This window comes from Anguilla rostrata, chromosome 11 (assembly GCF_018555375.3).
Source record: "Anguilla rostrata isolate EN2019 chromosome 11, ASM1855537v3, whole genome shotgun sequence".
NCBI classification, from domain to species: domain Eukaryota; kingdom Metazoa; phylum Chordata; class Actinopteri; order Anguilliformes; family Anguillidae; genus Anguilla; species Anguilla rostrata.
Genome location: NC_057943.1, coordinates 7711594 through 7723874, shown reverse-complemented (window position 1 = coordinate 7723874; position 12281 = coordinate 7711594). Strand labels below are relative to the sequence as shown.

At 39.6% G+C, this 12281-nt stretch overlaps 1 protein-coding gene across 2 annotated transcripts in view; it reads right to left on the bottom strand.

The window, feature by feature from the left end:
- Window positions 1–1410, bottom strand: part of casz1 (castor zinc finger 1) — a 253326-nt gene extending 251916 nt beyond the window's left edge. For both annotated transcript variants that reach the window (XM_064300842.1, XM_064300843.1), the window contains exon 1: window positions 1186–1410. The gene's annotated coding sequence lies outside the window, so the exon portion shown is untranslated. The remainder of the gene's footprint in view (window positions 1–1185) is intronic.
- Between the last annotated feature and the right edge of the window lie 10871 nt (window positions 1411–12281).

Here is a 12281-nt window from a genome sequence, read left to right as displayed (position 1 = left end):
AAGAGTTATTGTTACTGGTAACCGAAAACTAAACGGTGCCCGCGCTTATGTTTATGTAAAGGGTGGAGGCTTTACTTTTAAATTAAGATTTTTTGTTTAGGCCTATTATTCGCAAATGATTTAACTTAACTTTTAGATACAATTTAATTTATTCGGTGCAGTTAATCTGACAGACATTTCAAAGGAAGTTAAAAACTGAATTGCAATCATAAAAATAACTTCCGCATTTGTTTACAGTCTTTATTGCATGCGTAACTCTTCAGCTCTAATCGTTTGACCTTATATGCCTGTTTAAAAAAAACACAAAGTTGCAAGCCAAAACGAAACCCCTCTCTATCATTCACTCTCGCGCACATACACACACACACCCGAGTGATCATGTTAACACCTGTTATACACAACCCACCTCTAGAAAAACTCAAAAGTTCAACATCTTTGCTGCAATTAGACGTATTATCATTGACTTGATACCTTTACTTATTGGTGTAAGGTTGCAAATCACATTTACACGAAATAAAACACTGTAAAATGACTGTTTTGGAGGCTCTTTAAACGTTTCCTATAACGAGCTAACCCTACAATTTAAAATTGATTTTAAAGCGAATTACCAACTTATATGTAAAACAAAGTTCTGCTCTTCTCGTCGAGAGAGTAGCCCACTTTTTGTTAGCGAAGATTAAAATATCGCATCTGAAATTTCTATCTTGATATGTCAGCAGCGAACCCAGCCGTAAACAGGCTAGATCCAGTAAGCTACATAGGAAAGTTGCACTTCAGTCGCAACTTGGGGTTTTAAAGGTGGTTAAGTTGAATGGACGTTATTTAGCCTACGTTTTGGTTATAATCTCCAAAGCCCACATATTCTAACAAGTTATGAAAACAATATCTGCGAACGTGCTGGCAGGTATTTTTAGCCACGGACGCTTTATTTACAGGGTCGGTCGCATGCTCTGGTACGCTCGCTGGTCCTTGCGGCGTTGGAGTAAAGGGTACACCGTTAAACTGGTCAACTGATTGATCCACGCTGTCATAGCGACAGATCCGGACATATTTAATGTCACAGGCGAGCTACTTATATCAAAGTCAGAAACCCCGAAAGAAATCACTTTGATGTTGCTCAGCTTTTCAGCGAAGTGATATGTTTGGAAATACAGACGTATTGGAGGTGAAAATGAAAAGTCTTACCTGCACTTCGGTGTCTTTCGATGACTTTCCAACTAAAGGGAAATGTGTGTTTAGGATGGACGTTATGAGGGAATGCGTGATCAAAGTTGCCTCATTTTTCTGTCTTTCTTGTTTTATTATTGTATTTTCCTATTTCTAACACGGGGCGAGTCGCCCGGAAGATCTGCCCTGGAGACCGCTTCAAAGTGGGAAGAGGAATCCTTAATTGAATTTCTCAGTTAGCAGCTGCGAAGTGGAAAAGCTGGAACGGAATCATGATAAGATTCTCCGGTGTGACAGGTTTTTCTCCAAGTCACAGGGAACACGCGCTTCTGGACACCGAACCCGTATCTTTAACTGAAATTTTTGCGTTTCAGCTGTGGCTTATCGGTAGACTGGCCGTTTTCTTCTCCTTTTTAGTTATTTATGGTATAGATTAAACTCCAAACAAAAATATGTTAATGCATTTGTATATATTCACTGAGGGTTTTTTATATGCATTCTGAATACATTTTTTTTAAATCCTTCCTTGAATATATTACAAAACATCTTCTGAATTAAACAAAATGATTAAATATACATAATATTTAGATATACGTAGCTATTTTGAAATTTGAAATGTATACTTCACAGAACTGCACAATTCTTCACATTTATTTGAACGTAAAATAATAATAATAATAATAATAATAATAATAATAATAATAATAATAATGTAAGGTATATTTCAGAAAGCAGCTTATTTCATTTGAAGGTACTGTTGTGTGAGTGAGTACTGAATTCTCATAAAATGTACTTAAAAGATGAAGAGAAGACTAGTGCTTTAGTTTAGCAGTTGTATTTTGAATTTTGATATTCTAGTGTTAACTACAAGTATATCTTGATAAGAAGGACTGCACTGTTATCTTGTTTAGTAAAAGCTATTATTTATACAATTGCACTTTGTAAACTAAACTTCAAAACAGCCATTATACTTCTATTGTGCCCATCTTTATCGCTCTCTCTCTCTCACACACACACACACACACGCACGTAATTACAAAGTTCAAATTATTCCATGCATGTGACATCTTTGAGGGGCAACTCCAGCAGCAAATCCCAGATGAATGGAAGAGCTATGATAATGTGTTTTAAACTTGAACTTTTCCTTATCTAAATTCTGCAGTCTCGTGAACTATTGACAAACAGATTATTGCCAATTAGCAGTTTTTGTGATGTGCTCTGTTCTACATAATAAAGAATCCGGAATGAGATCGATGGCACAGTCGACTAACGCGGCAGGTAGTCCCGTGGTCCCAGGATAGGGTCTGAGCCAGGAGGGTATATAAACTCGCACTGGCCAGCTCAAGTCACCCTGATGTTTGCAGGGGAGCCAGTTAAGAGTCATTCGCACCTCCCCAAAAACAATCAGCTCCTCAATATTCAGAACTACTACAGACATGTGGAAATTTGGTAATAAATTTGAAAATCCTTTTTACTAAATATTTGTATTTTTTATCCCCCAGACATTACATCTGAACTGCTACAACAGACATCTCTATTTCTATACCTCTGTAAAAATGCAATTCCTAAAATCTGTCTGCAAGCTGAAGTCTTGATAAAAGTGCCAAGTTGCAACTAAACTGCACATGTTTTTGCATATTTGTTCACGTAACTTGGTCCAGTGTTTTTTGTTTTTTATCAATGAAACACCTGAAGTGTAGTTAGCAAGTTAGTTAGCCAGGTGGCGAGCCAACCAGTAGAGGTCAAAGATGAAGTATGTGACTGGCTAGGCACATTTCAGTAATTTAATTGTAACTATCAGAAGCACACAACCTACCTTGCTGGTCCTTAAATGAAATTATATTTTGCCTCATAGCTAGCCAGATAAATTAAACAGGGTTGATGTGACTTTCTAGCTGTCTACATCAATGTCTTTTTGGTTTAAGTTGAGTCAGTGGTACCATGGCTTACCATATAGTTATATAAAGACACCATAGCTATATGCTAGCTACCTGAGACACAAGACAATATGATGCAAGGCTTAAATTTAAAATTATTTAAAATATATTTGTGTACTGCAGAAATTCTACATCTTAGAAGTATTCATCTAGTGCTCATCATTAGTTAGCGGGAGTGCAAATTTACACAGGAAAGTAATGTGGTGTCCATCAAGGTCAAGGTTAAAAAGTTAGTGCCGGAGAGAAGCGCAAGTCTGTGGTCACTGTCTTTTTTTTCCGTGGGAAACCCTGAAATTTTTAGGTGTTGTTTTGGTATGAGGTATGCCTCGCCAACCTGTAAACTGTTGCAGGGGAGCCACCAGGGATTTTGGGGAAACAAAATGGGCTGGGGGGTGCACACTGGGCCCCAACACCCCATCCCTGCACAATTACAGCACAATTGTTTGAGGTCCCCCCCCCATCAGTCAGGGCCCTTGAAATCATGCTAACCCCCCAGTTCAGTAAATATTTATCAATCAGTATCAATATCAATCAGTAAATATTTAGCCCTTTAGCACTATGCGCTATTAATGATGATTAAAATCCACATTTGAATCTCTCGTTCTCGTTTATAAATATTAAAATTATGTTTATAGTTTAAAAAGCCCCGTCCTATTACTGCCATTTGGGTGCTGTTACAAATAATGCATTTTAATGTTGATGTATGCTGACGGTGTTTTGAAGCTGTGCTGGCCAGCTGCAGCAGGAAACTGTGACAGGACTTTCAGCATCTCTCTCCGTTAAAGCTTCCTGGTGTCCACGTCGAATTGCTGGGGGGGTTAAGGGGTACGTCTTTGCCTAAATATAGATATAGAATTACATAAAGCACATAAAGTGCATTAATAAGAGCATCTAGGTTGGCTAGGGGAGTTTGGGGCTCTCTTTATTAGCTTAGAGTCCTTAGCAAGGAAACTGTGAAGATCAGCATGTTAGCAAAGGCACAAGTCCACAGCACCAGTCAGAGGCTAAGCCAAAATGTAGGGGGGGGGGGCAAGGGGGGGGTCAAGGGGGGAGTACAGCCAATGCAAGTCAAGCACCGCCAAACACGTCTAAACGTACACAGCGTTCGCGTCTCATCGCACTGGAGCCGCGTGTCCTTATCCATTCGTTTAAATAGGCCCGGAGGATAACCGCCGTCTGCATTTGGGGGGGACACGTTTACTTCACGCTCGCCCCTCGCTCGCTCGCTCTCTCTCTCCTAAAGAAGGAAAGCGACGAAACGCAGACCGTGGTGATTTATTTAGAATACACACCATTTATATCCACTTTCAAAAAAAAAAAAAAAAAAAAAAAAACCCTTGTCGGGCTACTGGGCTAAATCGGTTCTGTTCGACACGGACAAAGAAGCGCGAGGATCAGTGTGTGTGTGTGTGTGCAGCACAAGGCTCAGTGTGTGTGTGTGTGTGTGCATTTTAGCTCTTGAGCGTGACCCTGCTGGTCGGGCTCGTTGCGAGGGGGCGAAAAATCCGCGCATCAATCAATTGGTTCCCCCTGATGTTGCAATACTGCGATACGGAATAATAAAGAAGTAAGAAAGACCAAAAATCAATAGATTATTCTGCAGATCGCTTGATTCAGTAATGATCCGGTACATTTATCGTCCGCCGCTGATTCATTAGGACCGCTCTCAAGGGCGTTCCCACCCAACCCGCGGCCCCCTGACTCCTCTGCCGTCGCCAGCGCTAATTATGAGGTATTAAAAGCTAATCACAAGGTAGGACAAGGTTATAAAAGCAGTAGTCTGAGGCCCAGACCACTTGATTTCAAACGGTCGAAGCAGTGATTTCACATCTCTTTTTTTCAGTTGTAGTTTGAGTTGAATAACAATTAGCATTGTTTCAATGTATATTTTATACATACAGTGTATATATAATATATATATATATTATATAGATAGATAGATAAATAGATAGATAGATAGATATTTGCACCTATACAGAAGCTTAAAGCCTTGTGAAATGTGAAATACTACTTCTAACTTTGTGTGTACAGAGTGCCCTCCGTAAAAATGGGCAAAGAATGCGGTATAAAATAAACAATATAGCTAATGAGCTCTGTTTCTCATTACCAGCACGTCTAATTTCCCACAAAAAATGGGAAATAATATTGTTTTATGCTAATATGATTGCTCAGAGAAAAAGATTTTGTTTGACAAGTAAAACATTTTTTTTCCCCCAAAAATAAATGACACAAACTATTCACACCGCAAAATAATTATTGAAATAAAATCCAACAAAAATAAATTTGCATTTATATTCCACTTGTTCAAATTAATCTTAGTCTACGGGAAATGTACTGTGGTCTCCCACGGCATCCTGTTTCACTGGGGTATATGAAAACCCTAACCCTAACCTTAATCCTAAAAACACCAACGTGTTGTCCGTCACCATGGGGAAAGCCAAAGAACCCTCAGGAGAAACAAGACTAAATGGTTTTGACTTCTATAAGTCAGGAAATGATTGCAAACGAATAAACATAAAACTTAAGACTCCGTTTTACACTATTAGGCCAATATCTGAAAAGTTTAAAAAGACCTAAACAGTGGTAAACCTGCCTGGTTTAGGATGCAAGGCGAACTTTGATTGGAATGGGGTGTTATGTTCCAAAAACAAAATTGAAACCATGCACACCAACAGTGGCTAAGAAAGATGCTTATAATAAAAGGACTTTATACCTACAGCAAAATATGGTTGCAACTCTTTGATGTGAGCTTATCTTGCAACTACTGGTCCTTGTTAAGGTCAATGTAATCATGCACTGCAGCAAGTACCAGGATGTTAAAACCTGGGCCCTGTTTCACAAAGCGGGATTGCTGAGTTAGCTGGATAACTGTACTGAGTCAAACCCGGAACCCTAACCCAAATCTGTAACATGGAATGAAGGAAAAAGAGCTCTTCCGGGATTTACTCAGCGTAGTTGGGCTATCGAGCTAACTCAGTGATCCTGCTTCACAAAATTCCCCCTCCAGTTCCCCCTGCCAGCAAACGGAAACTTAGCCACAAATGGGTTTTTCAGTAAGACAATGATCCCACGGTATGAATGATTTTGAGGAGGGGCACTGTAACATGAACTGTAACATAATAGAACACGCACTAGGAAAGAGCTCACTTTTCCTCTTTTACGATACATACTGTATTTTACAACACAAATATTTGCATGTTCAGGTTTGACTTGATATTTCAGGGCGGGAAACTGGGTCCAAGCCTTGGAAGTTCACCGAGCTGGAGCTTTTTGCGTTATCTAACGAACTGTCACACAGGTACCCTCTGTGAAAAGAACACTAATACACAGGCAGTCCATTACTCCAATACACTGTACCCCTCAAAAATCATGTATTAAATGTTTGACCCCACAACCTTCTGGTGTCAGAGCTGGACACTGCAATATAATTGCAATGGGGCCTGTGGTTTGGTATGAAAAGACACTGAGCATTAAGCAATGAGCTGCTTCTGCCATTAGCCATTTAGATTTTTTCTGCATTGCATGTGGGGTCTTGACTATTGTACAGTTGCAAAGAGAATCCATAACAACCTTGACATACAAATAAAAGGATGTGTTACTTTTTCGGTACAAACATAATTAAATGTCAATGGGCTTGTGTTTGTGTAGAAAAAAATATACTTTTATCATAAGCCACAGTGTAAAATAAATGTTAATTAGGCCAGAGTGTTGAGTCAGTCCTGCATTCATTCCCTTCCTAGCCTTCATTCAAGTGACTGTCTTTCGCACCTGATTCATTCAGCATTGTTTTTCTCCCGCAGCACATTGTACTGCCTTGAGATCTCATGTTTTGCACCGTTCTCTTTCTGTGCTTTTGTTACATTTGCGAAGTCGCCCCACATCGATCGGCGAGCGTCCTTTTCGGTGGCAGTGCATGAACAGAGATGAAAACGTGGAAAGATACTTCCACTGTAGTTCCATAAGCAGCATTACTTGCCTTCTAGCAGCGACAATAAAGAAGCACTTCGTAAGAACCAAGCGCGAATGTCATTTCTTCCTGGGAATTAAAAAAAAAAAAAAAAAGTTTTGATAACCTTCACACGACATGGCCTTCACCTTTGCAAGTAACGCAATCAAAATATAACCGGAGGAAGGGAAATTACACATTTTAGTTCAACGCGTGCGGGCTGCTCGTCTAGAAAGAAGACCGCCGCCGCAGAAGCCAGGCCTACAAAAGAAATTAAAACAATTTACTGGCGCTGGTGTATCAAACACAATGTTCTCCAAATGTGTTTTTACAATTAAATTCAAAAGCAGTGTCTTTGAAGGATTACTAGATAATGCCCATTCACAGTAAGTGTTTAATTCACTTTATTGTCATACATTAATCCATATATATATATATATATATATATATATATATATATATACACACACACACTATGTGGCCAAATGTATGTGGACACGCCTTATAATTAATAATTAGTGGCTTTGGTTATTTCAGCCACACCCATTGCTAACAGATGCATAAAATCAAGGATACAGCCATGCAATCTCCATAGACAAACATTGGCTGTAGAATGGGCCCTGCTTAAGAGCTCACCGACTTTCAACGTGGCACTGTCATAGGGTGCCACCTTTTGAACAAGTGAGTTTGTTAAATTTCTGCCCTGCTCGAGCTGCCCCAGTCAACTGTAAGTGCTGCTGTTGGGAAGTGAAAACGTATTGGAGCAACAACAGCTCAGCCGTGAAGCAGTAGGCCTCACAAGCTCACAGAATGGGATTGCCAAGTGCTGAAGCATGCTGCGCATAAAAATCATCTGTCCTTGGTTGCAACACTCACTACAGAGTTCCAAACTACCCCTGGAAACGTCAGCACAAGAAGTGTTCATTAAGAGTTTCGTGAAATGGGTTTCCTTCCATGGCCAAGCAACTGTACACAAGCCTAAAATCGATATGCGCAATGCCAAGTGTCGGCCGCTGGAATGGTGTAAAGCACACCACCACTGGTCTCTGGAGCAGCAGAAACGCACTCTCTGGAGTGAGAAATCACGCTTCACTATCTGGCAGTCTGACAGACGAATCTCGGCTCGGCAAATGCTAGGAGAACACTACCTGCCCGTGAAGTTTGGTGGAGGAGGAATAATGGTCTGGGGCTTTTTTTCATGGTTTGGGCTAGGCCCCTTAGTTCCAGTGAAGGGGAATCTTAATGCTACACCATACAACGACATTCTAGGGAGTTGTGTGCTTCTTACTTTGTGGAAACAGTTTGGGGAAGGCTCTTTCTTATTTCAGCACGACAATACTCCTGTGCCCAAAGGGAGGTCCATAAAGACATGATTGGCTGAGTTGGGGGGGGAGAACTTGACTGGCCTGCCGTGACCTCTACCCCATCCAACACCTTTGGGATCAATTTGAACACTGACTGCAAGCTAGGCCTTATGACCAACATCGGTGCCAAAACTCACTAATGCTCTTGTGGCTGAATAGAAGTGAATCCTTGTAGCCATGTTCCATAATCTACTGGAAAGCCTTCCCAGAAGAGTGGAGGCTGTCACAGCAGCAAAGAGGAGGCCCAACTCCATATTAATGCACATGGTTTTGGAATGAGATGATCAAGAAGTACATACGGGGTGTGATGTTCAGGTGTCCTCATACTTTTGTAAATGTAGCGCATACACACATAAACAATTGTTAACTTCACACCTCTCGGTGCTGTACAAATCAATGCTTTTGCATTTTGTTCAACACGATCGTACACACGTATCCAAAAGTTTAAGTGGTAGATGAAACGTTGCCTAATTACTAATTATTTTGCGGAGAGCGGCACTCTTTCTTTGATAGCTTCAGACACAGCAGTTGTTCCTCGTACATACCTTTTAATTACTGCCATTGTTTCCCTTTCAGGTTTGGCGTTTTAAGTGTCACCAGCCTTGCCGTCTCGACTGAGTAGCTGGTTTTAATTGTCACTGTCTTGTTCATCCCTTTAATGCTCGAATCAAACAAGATCGGAAAGCATAAACACCAGACAGACGCGAGTGCAAATTCAGCCAACCTGCACTTTGAGGACGGACCTGTGAACTCCCAACTCCTGCTCAACCCGCCTATTGCTGTGATGACATAGGTGCAACCCAAATATGTATGAAAACATAACACGTATAAGACATACGTGTAAGAACATAACATAAAATATGTGTATGTATAAGATATTTAAAGTATAAAAACATAACATAAAATATGTGTATGTATAACAGCACATTACATTTATTTGGCAAACGCTTTTATCCAAAGTGACGTACAAAAAGTGCATTTCAGGGTCATGGACAACTACAAAACACAGGTTCAATAAGATACAATACTTAGTTTGTACAGCTGTTTCTAGCCAAGAACACAGTTTAGTTCACACAGTGAACACTATTCTGACCTAACCTCTGCAAAGCCAACTAGGCAGAAGAACAAGACATAAGATATTATAAGATATAAGAAGTATAAGATATTTAAAGTATAAGAACATAGCATAATAGCCTGGAACTTGGACACAGCATTGCACTGACATTTGCCCTTTCTCCTCACTTTTAAACCCTTTGTGGAAAAAGCTGTTTTATGTGATTACCGGCAACAGTTTACAATGAGGTTCCATTAACTAACAAATTTTAGAAAAACACACATATAGGAATGTGGTAGATGTTAGGAGGGCCAAATATGACATGTATGAAAACATCCAATATGGAACGTACAAATGTGTTAGCTTGGCACCGGGCATTGTACAATGCCTGGTGCAGCAAGAGTGTCTGAGGACTGAAACTACAGGTTACAACAACAAATAGCATGTTGAGCTTCTGAACCTGCAATGAAGCTGAAAATGGATTACTGCTCTCCATACTGGATCAGCAATTGACGGTTACTATGAAATTTGTGATCTGGCAGGTAAAAGGTACTTTTATATCTTTCTCCTGCACTGGGGTTTTTCTTTGCTAACCTGCAACTCAGCAATATCCATAAAATGTATTTGTTTAAAAGGCTTCTCCAAAGATGTCTTGGCACTGTACGTCCCAGCATTGCGTTTATTTATGAACACAAGGCCCGGGTAAGAGGGTGGGATAAAAACACCAGAAATGTGGCTCTCTTCTTTTTCACTTCCTTTTTGTTCTTTAGTCAATTTTAAAAGAGCAGTACTGACTAAAGAACAAAAGAACAGAATTCAAATTTAAAAGAGGAGAAAAGCAGAGAAGAGCGCCTCCACTTTCTTACCTTGGGCTGATATTTTTTTGTGCACCTGGTTCATTTAATTTGGTAATCTATTGTTTAAAAGTAACTAATTTATTCACCTGCAGAGAACCACCACCTCCTCCCCTATCATCTTTTTTTTTTGTTATGAACACAAGGCCAGTCATTGTCTTAAGAGGATCAGTTCTGTTTCAGTACTTATAACCATCCCAGTGTACGGTACAGTTACCGGCCTCCTGTGGGAAGCACAATCATGGGAACAATAACATACCCGTCCCCCTGAACTCAAAACTGTTAATTCCTAGTTTCAGCACAGCAGGGCTGTCAGACAGCGCAACATCAAGACGGAACTTGTTGGCTGTGATCTCAGAGACCACGTCTGGGGAAAAAAAAACTCATTTGCAGGAGTTTCCATCAGTGCATTTTATTGCATTTTTTTTTAAATCATTTTTTTCTCAAATTGGAATTAATGGAAATAAACTGAATGAATTAATTACCTTCGACTTCTTAGGAAAAGTGGTTTGAACCAGGTCTAAAATTGTTTGACCAGAAAGATGAGAACGTTGGAAGTGACCTCAGGTCTTCAGAGTTAGAGCGTAAAGCTTGTCTGTGAATTATGATGTAAAATGTATTTGCCGTGCCAGTTTGGGCACTGTAGGGAGCAAATGCGTACATTCACATCCACACGTATGGCTTTTAAGAGCCTCTTACCCAAATACATGCATTGTATCAATATAACAGGTAAATCCCCTTCTCTGTATGAGATAATGGAAAAAGCACTGTACTACATAAAAGGGACAAGGAGTGAATACAAATCCCATCATGCATTGGTAACTCTGAAATACTTTTGCACCGTTATACTGAACCCAAGTAACAGAGGAACAAATGGGTTTATGCAATGTACACTGATACAGCAGTGGATATTCACCTTACAGATGGCATTAAACTTTTTTTATAATTGATAAATTCTAATTTTATTTTAAAAGTAATAAGTATATTTGTTTTGGAGCATCTAATCAGCAAAAATATTTACAGTCTAAAGGTTCTTTGTACAGAAAACAAGTTTTATTACAATGGATAATTCTGAATTTATGTATTTGCATTTAAGTGGTTTTGGTACAGCTCCTCCATGAATAATTCCCTTTTGGGCATCTACAAAAAATCCTGCTTAACATTATAGAGTAATGCTAGCTGGCAATCCAGTTGATCCATACTGAGCAATTTACTATGCAACTGAGGATAATTTATGCGCTAAAGTGAGTTACATTAGTTGTAACAGGGGCCAAAGAGATCATACCTCAAATCACCAGCAAACATTACTCTTGATTAGCACTGGTGCCTCGCAAGAAGGTTTTGGGTTCGAGTCCCGGCTGGCTCGGACCCTCTCTGCTTGGAGCTCGCATGTTTTCCCACTACATATGAAAATTAGCCTTTGTGGCTAACTACAGAAATGTTAATAATGTGCATTGTCCCTGTACAATAAACTAAACCTAAACCATACTGCAAAGCAAAACATAAGGAAGTCAGCAGTCGAAATTACAAGGTGGGAAAAAAAAAGTTTTTTCCTCTCTCTCTGTGGCTCTAACCACAGTTTTAAAAATTGGGAAGAAGGAAAAAAAATCAAATTTGTCTCTGCATTAAAAGCACAGTGCTCTGGAATGATGGGGTTCTGGCAAAGTCTTCAGTAATTATATGTCACACCCCATTCTTTTTTTAATAAAACAGCAGTTCTATAAACTATACTGTGAAGCCCAAAGCTCTTTGCATATTGACAGTAAATGCACCATGTTTGTAGGGTTGTTTTTACATTTTCACTTCATCTTAAAATTCATACAGTTTTATACATATTTTTACAATAAGGCAAATAAGACCGCGTCTAGTTTTGCCACCATGATTCAATTAAATTTTGTTGCTAAATCCTTGTTTCTTGGCTGACACTTTCAGTTCTGCTTGTTATGAGGTTCTAAAGGG